The following is a 15,767-nucleotide window of genomic DNA, read 5'->3' on the forward strand; positions in this document are numbered from 1 at the left end:
TGGTTAAGGAGATTTTCAGTACGACAAAGATGACTGAAAACACTGCTATGCCACACCAAACATGGGTGACTGCCAAACAGCTTCTTTGGGTGGGTGGGTGGGAGAATGGATTTTTTAATGTTTAGGTTAAATTCGCTTTCTTTCTGTATGTGTGTGTGGGGGGGGTGGGAGTTATGCATCAGGGTTTCTATTACTATGATGAAATACCATGGCCAAAAAGCAAGTTGGGGAAAAGAGGGTTTATTTGGTTTACACTTCATCATTCCTGTTCATCACTGAAAGAAGAAAGGAGAGGAACTCAAACGACAGGAGACAGGAGCTGATGCAGAGACTTACTGGCTTGATTCCCCTGGTCTGCTGAGCCCACCTTCTTTTTATTTTATTTTATTTTACTTATTTATTTATTTATTTTTATTTTACATGTCGATCCCAGTTCCCTCTCCCTCCCTCCCTCTTACCCTCTCTCCCCCCTCACATGCACCCTGACCACTCTCCCCTCCCATCCCCCCACCCCAATTCCACATGTAGGGCAATGAATGAAGCCCTCATCTAGTACCTGTTGGAAACAGAAGCAAACACCCATAACTAAACACTGAGTTGAACTAGAATCCAGATGCAGAGGGAGAGGACAAGACCAGGTTGCAGAAACACATAGAGACAGCTGACCTGAAAAAGGAGCCCACCTTCTTATAGAACCCAGGACCACCTGCCCAGGGATGGCATCACCCACCATGGGCTGGGCCCTCCCTCAATGATCACTAAATGAGAAAATGTCTTACAGCTGGATCTCATGGAGGCATTTTCTCAACTGAGGTTCCTTCCTATCTGATGACTCTAGCTTGTGTCAACTTGACACACAAATCAGCCAGTACAACATGGCTGGACTGCATGATCTATAAATTGCATTTCAGGATTAGCTATAATAGTAACTACAAATCCCTCAAGGGCCCACACATATGGACAGCATTGTCTACCAGGGTTCTAATAAAGATGAGAAAGTCACCAAAGACCATAGAGTACACATTCTAACTGGTTATTTTAACGATTTTTTCTTTCTATTTTCCATGTTGAGAAAAACCTTATTTAAAAAAAATACCGTATATATTTGTATATGTTTTCTACAAAATATTGGCTAATCCACAGGTCCTATGCCCTGGTCATCTGAGTTTTGATAGCATCTGCTCCACCTTCATGTAGAACCGGACATTGGCTTCTGCCTCTGGACACAGATGACAAGCTGGGATCTCAGAGAAGTCAGATAATTGGTACCCTGCTTGAGATGGCAGGAAAGAGAGCCCGGAGTGGTGGCTTTTGCATAGTGGGCTTTTGGCAGTATGGGGGAGGGAGTCAAATGGGGCAGAGATGGGGGAAGGGCAGCCAAGTCCAGGAGGGGATTTTATCTTGAGAGGAATGGAATTTTGTAAGAGACCCTGTCTCAAAATAAAGTGGAGAGTGGCGGAAAAGCGCCAGCATCAATCTGTGGAGTCAATAAAATCTGTCTTCTTTTTTTATATTTTTATTTTGAGAGAGGGTCTATGCAACCTAGGCTAGCCCAAAACTTACTATGTAGCCGAGGAGGACCTTGAACTCCTGACCCCCTGACTCTCTGCATGGGAATATGCCACTACAGTGAACTGGACTTCCTTTCAAGACACTAAGTGGCTTCTTTGAAGAAACTGACAAATGAATCCTGAAATGCTTATGTAAATATAAGGGACTGAGAGCAGCCAAAATAGTCCTGTTAAAAAATAAAAAAGAAGAAAGAAAACCCAGGGGACCAGGGAGATGGCTCAGCAGGTACACAGCCTGATGAGCTAAATTCAAATCCAGAATCTATGTAAAGATGGAAAGAAAGAACTGATTCCACAGAGTTGTCTTGTGAATTCCACATGCACAATATGGCATGTCCCAAATAACACACACACACACCACCACCACCACCACCACCACCACCAACAACAACAACAACAACCTACAAAATAGGTTGTTCTCTCCAGATCACACATCCCCTGCAGATAGCTCAATGCTATCACCACGGAGAACAAGAGTTGTGTTGGCGCCACCTGAGGTTCCAGGCAGTCATCTCCCCTTCTTGGCTGAATCACACTTGGCCTAAACCAATCTGACAACCCCTTTCTCTTTGCCAGTGTTTGGTCCTACTCATTCTGCCTGTGGGATCTAAGGAGAATTGTGCAGCAAGATTTGGGCTCTCTCCATTCTGGACACTGCTGTGTGAAAAATGTAGCACCAAGTGCTATGTGGCAGCTACCTCACAACCATGTGAGTATAAGGACAGGACACCATTCCGAGTTTAAGGAAAGATGAAGGATCAGTCTTTGGCTTTGAAAATCACAGCTTACCTCAGAAACCCCCTGGATTTGTTTTTCAGCAGCACTGCAAGTGTCCTGTAGAGTGAGCAACTATCCACCCACGTTTCCCAGGACTAGAAGAGCATTAGGGATTCAGGGCTGGAACATCCCGGGCTAGAATCTTGGGTCTCGCCTTGTCCATTTGGACAGAATGTTATGGAAGAAAGCAATGGTTGTGCCGGGGCTCAGAAGGGACTTCCCAATCAGGGTCACTCCCACCAACCATGCCTTGTCTGTCTCCCTTCCGAGCAGAAATAAGATTCTGCAGAAATTCCTAACCCTGAGTTATCTGCCAAGAGAGGAACTTCTGACTCAGACCCCATTAACCAGAGATGACTATGTTTAGATAGTGGTGAAGCAGACTGAATGGCCACACAAAAACTATTGTCACTCAGTCCTGCCTCTGCTTTGGTCCCATCTCTGTTATCTGCTTTACTAATAAGATTCTCAGACACAATATAGGCTGATGGATGCTTATTTGGGTTGAAATCACTTACACCAGAAACAGATGACCGCCATGGGTTCTGGCTCCAAGGATGCCCCTGGATGCTCTCTGTCTCTGACCAGGAAGTAAGAGCGAGCTGGGGTCCAGGACCCCAGACCTGTCACCAATCCCCAATGGGTGTGGTCAGTGCAACAGGTGCGGGCAGGGTGGATATCTTACTACAAACCAGGTTTGTTCCAAGTCACCGTAACTTCTTCAAGTCCCTCCAGTTTCCCTAAAACGTATGAGAATGAACATTTATTCAGTTCTCCTAAAAGTTAGGTGCATTCTGGCTGAGTATGGTAGCACACACCTTTGATTCCAGCACTCAGGAGCAGAGGCAGGCCCTTGTCTATAGAGTGAGTTCCAGGACAGCCAGGGCTACACTGTGAGGTTCTGTCTGAAAAAAAAAAAAAAAAAAAAAAAAAAAGTCACGTATATTTTACATTCATGTCCTTTGTCATAAAGAATGCGTGTTGTAAATCACCCTGACCAGGCAGCCTAGCAGAATCACACCATATGATTGATGGCCTCTAGTGAGGACAGGAAATAAATTTGTGTTAATCCACCCCCATCCCCAATCTGCATTTGCAATTCCTCCCAGTGACCCTTCTGAGGGTAGCCAGTTGGGCCTATAGCCTGGCCCCCACAGCAGGGACGACTCCCCCCTGGCTGTCCTGTCAGCTCTTTCCTCATTCCTGAAACAGTCTCCTCTGACATCTCTGGCTTGTCCAGCTTCCTGTGTGACAGAATCCAGAACAGAACACCCCACAGCTGTGACAGCTGCAGAGAGCCCCACAGAACCCACCAGTACCAGCCCCTGCCATCAGACAGCCTGATGAGTGGCTCTGCTCTGCTCTGGCTCTGCTCTTGTCTGGCATCTTGGGTAATAGCTTGGCTTCTACAGAAGATGCAAAATCATCTAAGCATGACCAGGAGACATGGATATAAAATGTTAGGCTAGGTACAGCGGTTCATGGTTATTTTCCTTGCTATTCAGGAGGCTAAGGTGGGAGGCTTAATTGAGCCAGGAGTTCAGAGCCAGCATGGGCAACATCTTCCTCTTAAAACAAACAAACAAACAAAAAACCCTGGTGGTAAGACTGGAGTTACAGAGAAATGGGTTAGATGCCCGGGCTGCCTGCCTAGGCCAAGTCTACTATCCTATTATAAATGTTTGTATGTTGCAAAAATGATATCTGGTCATGATACCTCTTTAAACTCACAGTAATGTGTAAGAGAGTAAAGATGACTCTTGGGACCACCCAACCCACCCACACTCTGGTCATGATATGATTATTGTTCCAGAGTTTCTGTCCGCACAAAGCTAACAAGCATTGCAGAATCAGGATCCATGTGTAAGTTACCCTGTTAAGACACACACCCTAGGACTGAGGGAGTATAACTGCATCTGCACACAGGAATAATTTTAGTTGTGGTACTGGGAATTGAACCTAGGGACTGGTACTTTCCAGGCAAGTATTCCATCGTTGGGCTATATCCCCAGTCTTCTTCCTCGTGTTTTCTCTTGAAACAGGGTCTACGTTATAGGCACACACCAACATGCCTGACAGTGCTGGGTTCAAATTCATGATCTCATGCTTGCTGGAAAACTTTACTAACTTTTTGTTTTGTTTTCAGGACAACTTCATTAGTGTTTGAGTGAACAACACAGTACCGGTTCTTTGAAAACTCCAGCAGCTTCCAGGAGAGATGTTTATTTGCTGGGGCTGCTTCTCCTCCTTCTACTCTGTGAGTCCCGGGCATTGAACTCCAGCCACCAGGCTCAGCAGAAGAATGGCCTTTGTCTGCTGCTCCATATCCGTGGCCCAAAGTCATCCGTCTTAAATTAGGTGGGATGGAAGTAGAGACCCCTTATTAAGAAAGGAAAAATGCACTCCCAAGAATAAGGTGGGGTAGAGAGTTGAGGAAAGAGCCTGCCAGAGCCCAAATATAAATACGAAACAAAAGTAGACATGGTCTTTGCACAGCCAAAAAGCGTTGGTTTTTGTTTGAGTTTTGTGTGTGTGTGTGTGTGTGTGTGTGTGTGTGTTCCTACATATGTATGTTCCTGTGTGGTACATGTGGGTGGTATATGTCTTCAGGTGTGTAGGTTTTCATGTGTGGTGGATATGTTCATGTACATGTACTTGTGTGCATGCCAGTAGCCTATTGCTTTCCATCTTAGTTTCCGAGAGCTGGCCATCCCGTGAGCCTCAGGGATCCCCCTGCTCAGCCTTCCTAGCACTGGCCTTACAAATGCTCTACCATGCTGCCTTTTTTTTTTTTTTTACAACGGGGCCAGAGGTTCAAACTCCAGTTGTTTACCCACTGAGATATCTCCTCAGTTCCTGATTTTAACTGCACCTTGTGGATTCTTTTTAAAAGTTCAAATGAATGGCTAGGATGACAGTCCATAGTTGTCCCTGGCTCCCTCATAGGTGGCTTCCTTCCTGTGCTATAATATTTTTGCTTTGTTTGCTTTTCAGATTGTCTTACTATAGAGCCTAGGCTGACTTTATATCCAGTCTTCCTGCCTCAGCCACTGCAGTGTTGCCTGCCATTCCACAATTCTTTAAAAAAGAATAAACATTTTATGTGCATGTGTGTTAGTGAGCACATGCATGTTAGGTGCCTGTGGAACCTACAAGGGAGTGTTGGATCCCCTGGAGCTGGAGTTATAGACGAGCCGCTGGCAGGGGTCCTGGGAACTGAACTTAAATCCTCTTCAAGAACAGTGGGCATTCTTAACTGCTGAGCTGTCTCTCCAGCCCCCGGTAGTTAACATTTTCATGTTAATACCGAACATGTCAATGTCCCAATTTGTCTTTCATGGACAACACTCAGGAGCACTTGTGTCTGCTTAACTTTCTAAAATAATGTGGGTTTTTTTGTTCGTTTGTTTATTTTTGTTGGGTTGTTTTTTATTTTTGTTTGTTTACTGCTCAAACTCTGATAAGTAAAAAACATTTAGTTTTGCTTTAATTGCATATTACTTTTTAGGGAAATCAAGCCTTTCTTCATCTTGTACTAGTGCTTTGCACGTGGTTCTGAGAACTGCCTATCGAACGCTTTTGAGCCTGTGCTCTGGGTCTCTGGCCTCTTCGGTAAGTCCACTCAGCTACAGGCATGCTCGTGTCCATTTAGCTTCCTGTTGCTCCGTGGCTAAGCCGACCTCCCATCTCTTCCACTTATGCCTTGCATTTCCGTCTTAACTGAGAGGAAGAGTGGATTTTCTGGTCTTCTCTCACTCCAAAGGTGCAGGCCTCCTTCCTCGGGGTACTTCGAAGTTCTCCAGGTCAGATCAAAGCTCCCACATGCAGCCCAGCATCTCTTCCCTCTGTTCTGAGTCAATTATTTTTCTGCCTCCACATGGTGATCTGAGCTCTGAAAACAGGGCATCTTAACAGTCAGCTTTGGGGCTGGCTGAGTACTGCCTCCTGTGTTACTCTCTTTTCCAGGTCCCCGCCTTCTCTGACCTTAACTTAGACTATATCAAGTGTGCAACAAGCGCCAACCCGCGCTGAACAGACACTCTGGTGAGTGTTGGGAAGGCTGGCAGACACTGTTTTCCCGAAATGAAGGAATGTGGCCATTCTAATGATACTTCTGAGATTTGGCGCCGGAGCCTGAGGTTAGGAAAAAAAACATAGGGCTGGCTACCAGAGGGAGTGTGAGGTGAGCCACCCACCTCTGGTAGCCCAACGGCACCTGCAGGAATCACCTCCCTGGGTGATTCCTCTGATTTAGACCTGAGGGGCAGGAAGGGAAGCAGCTTCTCTTGACGGCTCTGAGGAGAGGGCCTCGCCTTGTGCCTGGGGTGCCCTCCTTTAGTCAGCAGCCACCCACAGGACCCCAGCAAACTGGGGTCAGGAGGCGCATTCCAGGATAGTGCTGTGACCTGTGTCGGCTGTGTGGCCATGAGGGTGGAGGACAGCTTTGGTTTCTTCAACTTGGCATCTTGTTTTTCTTCCCCTTTCTTTGCTGAGGAGGGACTCAGTCCTAACGCAGGCAAAGCATGGGCTCTACTGCTGAGCTCAGGCTAGCTGCTCATCTGAGCTGTCTAGGTGCACAGTTAGTACATTTCGTGCATTCGGAGTCACATAGCCATCACCAACACCCTCTTCCAGATATGTTTTCTCTTGCAAAACCAAATCCCCGCCCCCATTAAACACCAGCTCTCTGTGACCCTGGCTGTCACCACTCTAGTGCTGGCCCTAGGATCTGACCCTGGGCGCCTCACAGGCGTGCAATCACACAGCATTGTCGTTTCCTGTCTATTTCATTTAGCATAATGGTTCTATTTTGTAGCATTTTGCAGATAGCCATCGTTATTTGAAAGTGGGTCACCATTCCATTTCATGGACAAATTTGCATCATCTATCACTTGCTTGCCCTGGAAGCCTGCGTCACCACCGCCCTGGCCTATGGTGAGTAACTAGGCTGTGTAAGAGGGGTGCACCAGTAAACTTTTTAATTTTTTTTTTTTTGAAGACTGTCTCACTACATTGGTCAGGCTGGCCTCAGTCAAACTGCTGGCTGAAGACAGACACCCTTGCCATTGCAGCTTTCTCAGTAGTTAAGGGCCGGCTTCTGTGATAGGCTGAAAGGAGGTGAGCTCCTCATGGGGCCTTGCAACCTGCCAAGAGGGAAGTTCCTCTTTCAGGGATCATATTCTAGCCTTGACTTGGGGTGTGTGCAGTGCTCCTGAGCTTGCCTGGGGATCCAATCTGCCTAATTTCCTGAGAGAAATCTCCTGGCTTTTCTGGCACAAGCTGGATCTGCCTAATTCTTTACTCCATTATGATCTTTTGGTTAACCCAAACCACAACTTCTTCCTTAACCCCCAATTATCCCCCCTCTTTTGTGGTATTAGAAATTGAACCAGGGTCTCCTGAATGCTAGGCAAGTGCTATGCCACTGAGCTATTCGCCTACATTCCTCTCTTTATTTTGAGACAGTGTCCCAGGCTAGCCTTTAGCTTACTGATAGCCAGTCAAGCCTTACCCTTGTTATCCTGCCTCGGCCTCCTCAGGCTGGCTGACCCCAGCCTCATCTTTTCACGGTCCCCAGCAGTCTTCCCTGACTGTCTTCTCCTTCACCCTCCTGCTCTGACAGATGCTGGAAGGGTGGCTGTTTGTGTCTCCTGCACCCTGTGTCACTGAGGTCAGGCAGGTGGTGATAGTCCTCTGTCCAGAAAGTTCCTCCTCTTTCTCATCAGCACAGCTTCCCTTCCTTCCACCCTGCCGTGCTTCCCATACCTGTCTTTCTCTCTCCAGATGCTCTGGCCACCATTCTTTTTGTTTGTTTGATTGGTTTGGTTTGGTTGCTTGCTTGTTTTGAGACAGGGTTTCTCTGTGTAGCCCTGGCTGTCCTGGAACTCAATCTGTAGATTGGGCTGGGCTTGAACTCAGAGATCCACCTGCTTCTACCTCCTGAGTGCTGGGATTAAAGACATGCACCACCACATCTGGCCTACGGACAAGATCCTTGGTGGCTTCAGCTTTATTCATAAAATTCTTTTGCTTCCAACTTCCACTTTCCCCCCTCAGCAGCCTTTCTTCTTTCCCATCCTGGACACAGGTACACCTGGCCATTGTGCTGTCTTGTCAAGGCTTGATGCTTGTCCCTGCATTGTCCCCAGAATGATGGCTTTAGTTCCCACATCACTGATGAGGGATGTCCTCATCAGTTTCTCTTATTGGTTGATGAATAAAACACTGTTTGGCCAATGGCCAGTCAGAGCATAGGTAGGGCTACCAGACCAGGAGAATTTTGGGAAAGGTAGGCAGAAGGAGTCTGCCAAAGAGGGTCACCATGTAGCCAGTTAAAGGAGAAACAGGTCCCGGCATTCTCTGGTAAGCTAAGACCACATGGAAATACATAGCTTAATAGAAATGGGTCAGTAATTAAGACAGAGCTAGCCAATAAGAAGCCTTAGCCATCAGCCAACAGTTTAATATTAATACGTCTCTGTGTGTTCATTTGGGGCTGAAGCTGCAGGACCTGGCAGGGTGAGAAAAAATCCAGCAACACCCCACCACTGCCTGTTTTATCAGTCCATTTCCCTTGCCAAGCCCTAGCCACTCTGGCACAGCTGTGCCGACCGTGGAAACAAAGAGACAAGTACCCTGGCCTCTCATTCCTCACCATCAGTGCAGCCTACCTCCCTCGTGTGTGTGAATTCACACGCGTATCTCACTCCCTTCTCATGTGGTCTTGCCATACAGACCAGCCTGGCCTGGCACCTGCTGTGTAGCTTAGGCTGCTCTTGAACTCAGAGCAACTCTCCTGTCTCTGAATCCAGGAGCTGGGATTGCAGGTCTGTACCACTACCCCTGCCTGATGAATGTAGTTTTCCATCCAAGTCCTTCTTTCTGCCCAGGCATCTTGCTTTTCCTCCACACAGCTTCAAGACCGTCCCTAAGCAGGGCCACTGTGCCTTCACTCTCCAGTCTTAAAGAAAGAAAAGAACATGAACTGCCCTCCCCATCCTCACATCCCTGTTCACCCTACACCATTCTGTCTACCAGTTCCATCAGAAAGCCTCCCCCGCAAGGGCCTGGCTGGGTCCTCCCTCCCTCCTGATCACTCTCTCCCACAAAGCCAGCCTCTGTCCCCACCCACTGATCCCTTCTTATAAACTCACCACCAGCACACATCTCGTGAAGCCAGAGCTCCCCCTTGGTCCTCTTCCTGACCTCTCACAGTGTGACACAGTCCATCCAGGTTGTGTTGCCATCTGCCTTCTGAGACCCTGGAGCCCCCCACCTGCCTTCCCTGTGCTGTAGACCCCACAGTTCCCTGTCTACACAGCTTCTCCACCTGAAAGAGAAAAGGTGGACAGTGTGGCTGAGTGTGACTTGTTCCTCCAAAACTCAAGAGGTGGGAGAGGCCAACAAGAGGTGTTGGTGTCTTTCTCTTGAGGTTGGTTTAGTTCCTGAGGAATGGATGAGCTCTCCAGATAACAAGTTATTGGTATAAAGTGAGCATAGCAACTCACCTGTTTCCTCAGATTCAGTCTACCCCCAACTGTGTGTGTGTGTGTGTGTGTGTGTGTGTGTGTGTGTGTGTGTGTGTGTGTGTAATAGAGTCTGACATGGGCCTTTGAAACCTTAAAGCCCACCCCCGAGTGACAAACTTCCTCCAACAAGGCCACACATAATCCTTCCCCAACAGTTCCAGTAGCTAGGGACCAAACATTCAAATATAAGAGCCTATGGGTGGATTCTCATTGAGACTATCAAAAGCAGTAGGTAACATCAAGGGTTGAGTCCGCATCTTCTTCCTCACAGCCATTCCATCTGTCTTCCTTGCCGTCCCCCTCACCTGAACTATGCCATCATCTACCCCACATTATTGTTTATTTTCCCATGCTTTGGGCATAGCATTTATTATCAGTACACTCTGTCCTACAGTTGCTGCTCTTTATGGCTTCCAACGATATCATTTGTTTGTTTTTCGAGAAAAGGTTTCTCTGTAGCTTTGGAGCCTCTCCTGGCATTTGATCTGTAGACCAGGCTAGCCTTGAACTCATGGAGATCCTCCTGTCTCTGCCTCTCTAGTGCTAGAATTAAAGGCATACACCACCAACACCTGGCCCAAGGATACCATTTTAAACTGTGAATTGCATCATGCTTGGACTGACTGTCCAGAACTTATGGACTAGCCCCTCCCTGTCCACTTTCTATAGCTGCCTCACACGGTCAGCAGCTCACACCACCTCACACTCCGCAGCTCACATTGCCTTCTTATTCCAGTCCCATCCCCTGTGCACAGCCTTTAGATATGCTGTCTGCAGTCATCCAGCTGTCCTTAGATTGTCACATGGCTCCCTCTCAGATCTGTTCAAATCATGTCACCTACTCAAAAGAGGCTTTCCAGGGTAGCTGCTGGCCTTTCTTCTTCACCTGATTCTGCTTTTGCTCCAGTTGCCTACCATTGCCTGCCTGTGTATTCGAGTCTGCTTCTTTTATAAGCCCAAGCGCTACTATAACATTGCTCATGGACAGGAGATCTAGCCAGAGAAGCCAGATGGAGTACATATAGGTGAATTAGGGCTACTCAGCAGTGCTAGGTCAGAAGTGTACAGAGAATAAAGCAAACAGTGGGTCCAAGCAGGGTGGTGCATCTGTAATCCCAACTACTTGTGAGGCCAGGACTGATTGAGTCCACATGTCTGAGAACAGCCTGGACAACATAGTATGACCTAGTCTCAAAACCAAAACAAATAAACAAACAAAAACCCTACAAACACTGGCTTACTCAGAGCCAAGTCCAACAAGCTATTTTAAATGATAAGATTAGGAAGCTGAGCTGACTCAGTCACTGAAGTGCTTATTGTGCAAGCATGGAGACCTGAGTTTGGATCTCAACCACCCACATGAAAAACTGGATATGGTGGCTGGTTTCTATTACCGCAGTGTCACGCTGAGGTGCTACAGGGACTCGTCTTCCAGAAGGAAAGCTACAACCTGTCAGAACACCTTGCAGAACAGACTGAAGCCCAGACAATGATGGGGGAGCACACCTTGCCTGGAAATGCTTAGCTTTGCAGAACTCTAGCCCACTATTTAAAACTAAGCTTCATGTTAGGACCTCCAGAGATGGACTGGGGGCAGGGCTGTCACTGGATCTCTCTGTCCATTTTTCCAGCTTGGTCACATTGAATAATTCTTCTTTTTTAGCTTTTACCACTAACTTGTGTTTCATTCAGTTCAGTAGGGATGATGGGTGGCTGAGTCTGCCTGTCAGGATGGCCAGAGCACAGGCTCTGACCTAGTGCTCACAATCGTGCTCAAACAATAAGGTGGAGGGCAAAGGGCGAAGACTGAACTCAAGGTCCAGTGAGAAAGCTATAACTGCCCGGCTAAGGGATTTCTAAAGAGACTTGTGTTCTACACTTTGGCCATCAGACAAGGCACCTAGAGAAATGGGGACTTCAGCAGGAACATGCGTCAGCTCAGTATCCACCTCTGGTCTCCACATAGCCCCACCCCCACCCACCATCCACCCCCACCCACCACCACCCACCCACCACCCACCCTGCTCGCGTGCGCACGCACGCACACACATACACACACACACTTTTTGTTTTTAACTGAAAACAATAAATGGAGTTGGAGAGATGGCCCAGTGGTTAGAAACACGCACTGCTCTGGCAGAAGACCTGAGCTTGGTTCTCAGCACCCACATTGGGCAGCTCACAACCTCCTGCAACTCTAGCTCCATGGGCTCCAACAGTTATCTGGTTTCCACAGGCCCTACACACAAGTACACATGCTCTCTCTCTCTCTCTCTCTCTCTCTCTCTCTCTCTCTCTCTCTCACACACACACACACACACACACAATAAAAATAAAATAATCTTTTAAATTACTCAGGGCCAGAAAGATAGCTTAGTGGGTAAAGGCACTTGCTATCAAGCTAACAACCTGAGTTCGATTCCCAGGACTAACTTGTCCTCTGACAATAAATATTTTAAAATTAACTTGAAGAGAATGCCATCTCATGCTTTAGCCTCCAGTCTGTCTGGTTTGAATACATTTGAAAAGAGGGTCACAACAACAACTCAGTTAATTATTTGACCTACGTAGAGCGAAACTGGACGCAGTCAAATCCTAGCCAAGCGTACAGTGAACAACCATGTAATCCCTGACACAGACCCCATGTCTGCTTTGAGTTTGGGTTTGGGTTTGGGTCCTCCAGCCCAGGGCTCCAGCATGCAATTCTCACATTCCCATTGAGCTTCACCTGCCTTTGTGACTTGGCTGGATTTAAAGGGAGGGGTTCTCATGCAGCACAGCCTCCAGCCGTGGGACATGATGGACCAGTAATGTTAGCAAACAGTACCAGAAACTTCCTAGTCAGAGGTAAGTATCTAAGACCCTTCCAAAGAACTGGGAAATTGTGACCAAGTTGTGAGCAAAAGCAATTAAATTGTTCCTTTTGACACAAACCTTAAATACTATTTTTTTTAATGATAGGCTGTATTCCTATGGGAAAAATAAATTTTTGTATCAAAATGTATACAGATATGTAGGACGATGAATCCCTAATATAGAATTTCAATTGATCTGTGCACTCCTTCACATGCCTGGCATGGGTTTTTGAGCTTAGGCTTAACAAAGTCTTAAAGGAAAAGGTGAATCAAATAGAATAAACAAAACCCTGCATGTTAAAACGTAGTGGCTGCCACGGGCCAAAAGGCAAGGCAACCAAAGACAGGGAGCTTTTGCATCTCAAATCCCAACACTATGTCTTAGAGGTACTGTTGCTGTGATGAAACACATGACCAAGGCGACTTGGGGAGGAAAGGGTTTATTTGGGTTATGCTTCCAAGTCACCTCATCATTGAAAGAAGTCAGGACAAGAACTCAAACAGGGCAGAGGCCACAGAGGAGTGCTGCTTACCGGCTTGCTCCACCTCCTTCCCCTGCCTCCCCTGTCACAGGGTTACTCTGTATAGTACTTGCTGTTCTGGACCTCGCTCTGTACACCAGGCTGGCCTCAAACTCACAGACCAACCTGTGTCTCTGCCTCCCAAGTGCTGGGATTAAAGGTGTGCACCACTACTGCTTAGGATCAACTTCTTTTCTTATAGAAACCAGGACCACCAGCCCAAGGGTGACCCCACCCACAATGAACTGGACCCTCCCTTCCCTCCCCTCCCCCATCAATCACTAATTAAGAAAATGCTCTACAGGCTTACCTAAAGCCTGATTTTTTGTAAACATTATCTTTAAATACTTAAAATTGTGGCACTAATTTTTCTTTTATTTTCTATTTTTTAATTTAAATTAGAAACAATTTTTTTTACATGTCAATCCCAGTTCCCTCTCCTTTCCTTCCTCCCCCGCTCCCCACCAACCCCCTACCCCATCCCTTTTATACTCCCCACGGAGGGTGAGGCCTTCCATGAAGAGTCTTCAAATTCTGTCATATCATTTGGAGCAGGGCCCAGGCCCTCTCCTGTGTGTCTAGGCTGAGAGAGTATCCCTCTATGTGGAATGGGCTCCCCAAATCCATTTGTATACCAGGAATAAATACTGATATACTACCAGAGGCCCCATAGACTGCCCAGTCCTCCTAACTAACACCCACATTCAGGGGGTCTGGGTCAGTCCTATGCTGGTTTCCCAGCTATCAGTCTGGGGTTCATGAGCGCCCCATCTACAGCCTGACCCTGTGGAGGCATTTTCTCAGTTGAGGTTCCTCCTCTCAGATGACTATAGCTTGTGTCAAACTGATATAAAAGTAGCCAGCATACACCATGTCTCTAAGGAGCAAAGGGCTCCTAAGGCATTGGACAAAGGCTGTGAGGAGACAATTCACAGGAGAGGGAATAGAAATACAACTATAAAATAAACTCAAGTCCACAGTCAACAAAATGCAAATGAAAGCAAACCCAGATAGTACTCCTGTCAATCAGATTGTCACAGGTTGGAAGATACTTGAAGTAATTCATCGAAGGCAGAGCCCAGAAGACACACCCAACCCAGTTCCTATCAAGAGAAATGCACATGCCCTTTGACCCTGCAAGCATACATCTCATAAACCTAAATGGATGCATGCTACCAATTACAGCACTGGACTGTAAGCAAATGACCATACTTGAGTCATTTGTTTGTCATCATGGGGTGACTTTACCTCCCAGTTTGCTTGGGAGAGTCTTGCTTATACCTTGGCCCTCTGTAATTCATCACGGAGCCCCCTCTGGCCTCTTGAAAATGTCCCACTGTGGATTACACATTCTCTACTGCTGTAGTGGACACTACTCCTGGCGATTCATAAGGAAGAGACTGTCTCAGTCTGAGAAGGCCTATGTCAACTTTCTTGTACATGCTATGCCCTTCCAGGGGAAGGCAGGAGTCAGGAGGGCACAGGAGACAGAGAATTTACCAAGGTTACTAACTGAGGTAGTCTATAGGGAGTGGCACTATTAGAATGTGGCTTTACTGGAGTGGATATGACCTTATTGGAGAAAGTGCATCACTGTGGGGGTGGGCTTTGAGGTTTCCTATGCTCAGGATACTGCCCAGTGTCTCAGTCAGCTTCCTGTTGCTGCAAGATTCAGGACTCTCAGCTCTAGCACCAAGTCTGCCTGCAGGACACCATGTTCCCAGCCATGATGATAATGGACTGAACTTCTGAAACTGTAAGCGAGCCACCTCAATTAAATGTTTTCTTTGTAAGAGATTTTACGGTCATGGTTTCTCTTCACAGCAACAGAAACTAAGAGACTAAGACACTAACCTTGGGAATAGCATCAATCCATTCACAGGTCTAATCAGTTCTTAAAGGTCCCATCAATACTGTCACAATGGCAATTGCATTTCACTTTGAGTTCTGAAGGAGACATAAACCATGACATAGATTACATGGCTACATTAACCATAAGAAAGGGCAGTGGTGGCACATGCCTTTAATCTCAGTACTAGGGAGACAGAGGCAGGTGGATCTCTGTGAGTTCAAGGCCAGCCTGGTCTACAGAGTGAATTCCAGAGCAGCCAGAGTGTTTACACAGCAAAACCCTGTCTCAAAAAGGAAAAAAAAAAAAAAAGAGAACAGGCAGAATAGTGACAGGGACATAAATTCTTAAGATGCTCGGTTGTTGCCTTCCTTCTTTCTTTTTGCCTTTTCTTGGGTCTTACCACATAGTCCCAACTGGTCTGGAACTCTGAAGGTAGAGTAGCTGGACTGGAACTTGCAAAGATCAGGCTGCCTCTGCCTCCAGGCCCAGCCCTGACCTCATTTCTTTTCCTTTTATACAGGAAGCTATCTATACCCAAGTGACTGAAACTCTGGTCCAAACACTTGGGATGGGGAGGTGCATGGACATGGTGTGGCTTGACTGCCCCTGCCCCCGGTACCTCAACTCTCAGGAAAGTCTCTGAACCCCTAGCCTGTGGCCCT

The sequence above is a fragment of the Phodopus roborovskii genome, unplaced genomic scaffold (genome assembly GCF_943737965.1).
Source record: "Phodopus roborovskii unplaced genomic scaffold, PHOROB, whole genome shotgun sequence".
NCBI classification, from domain to species: domain Eukaryota; kingdom Metazoa; phylum Chordata; class Mammalia; order Rodentia; family Cricetidae; genus Phodopus; species Phodopus roborovskii.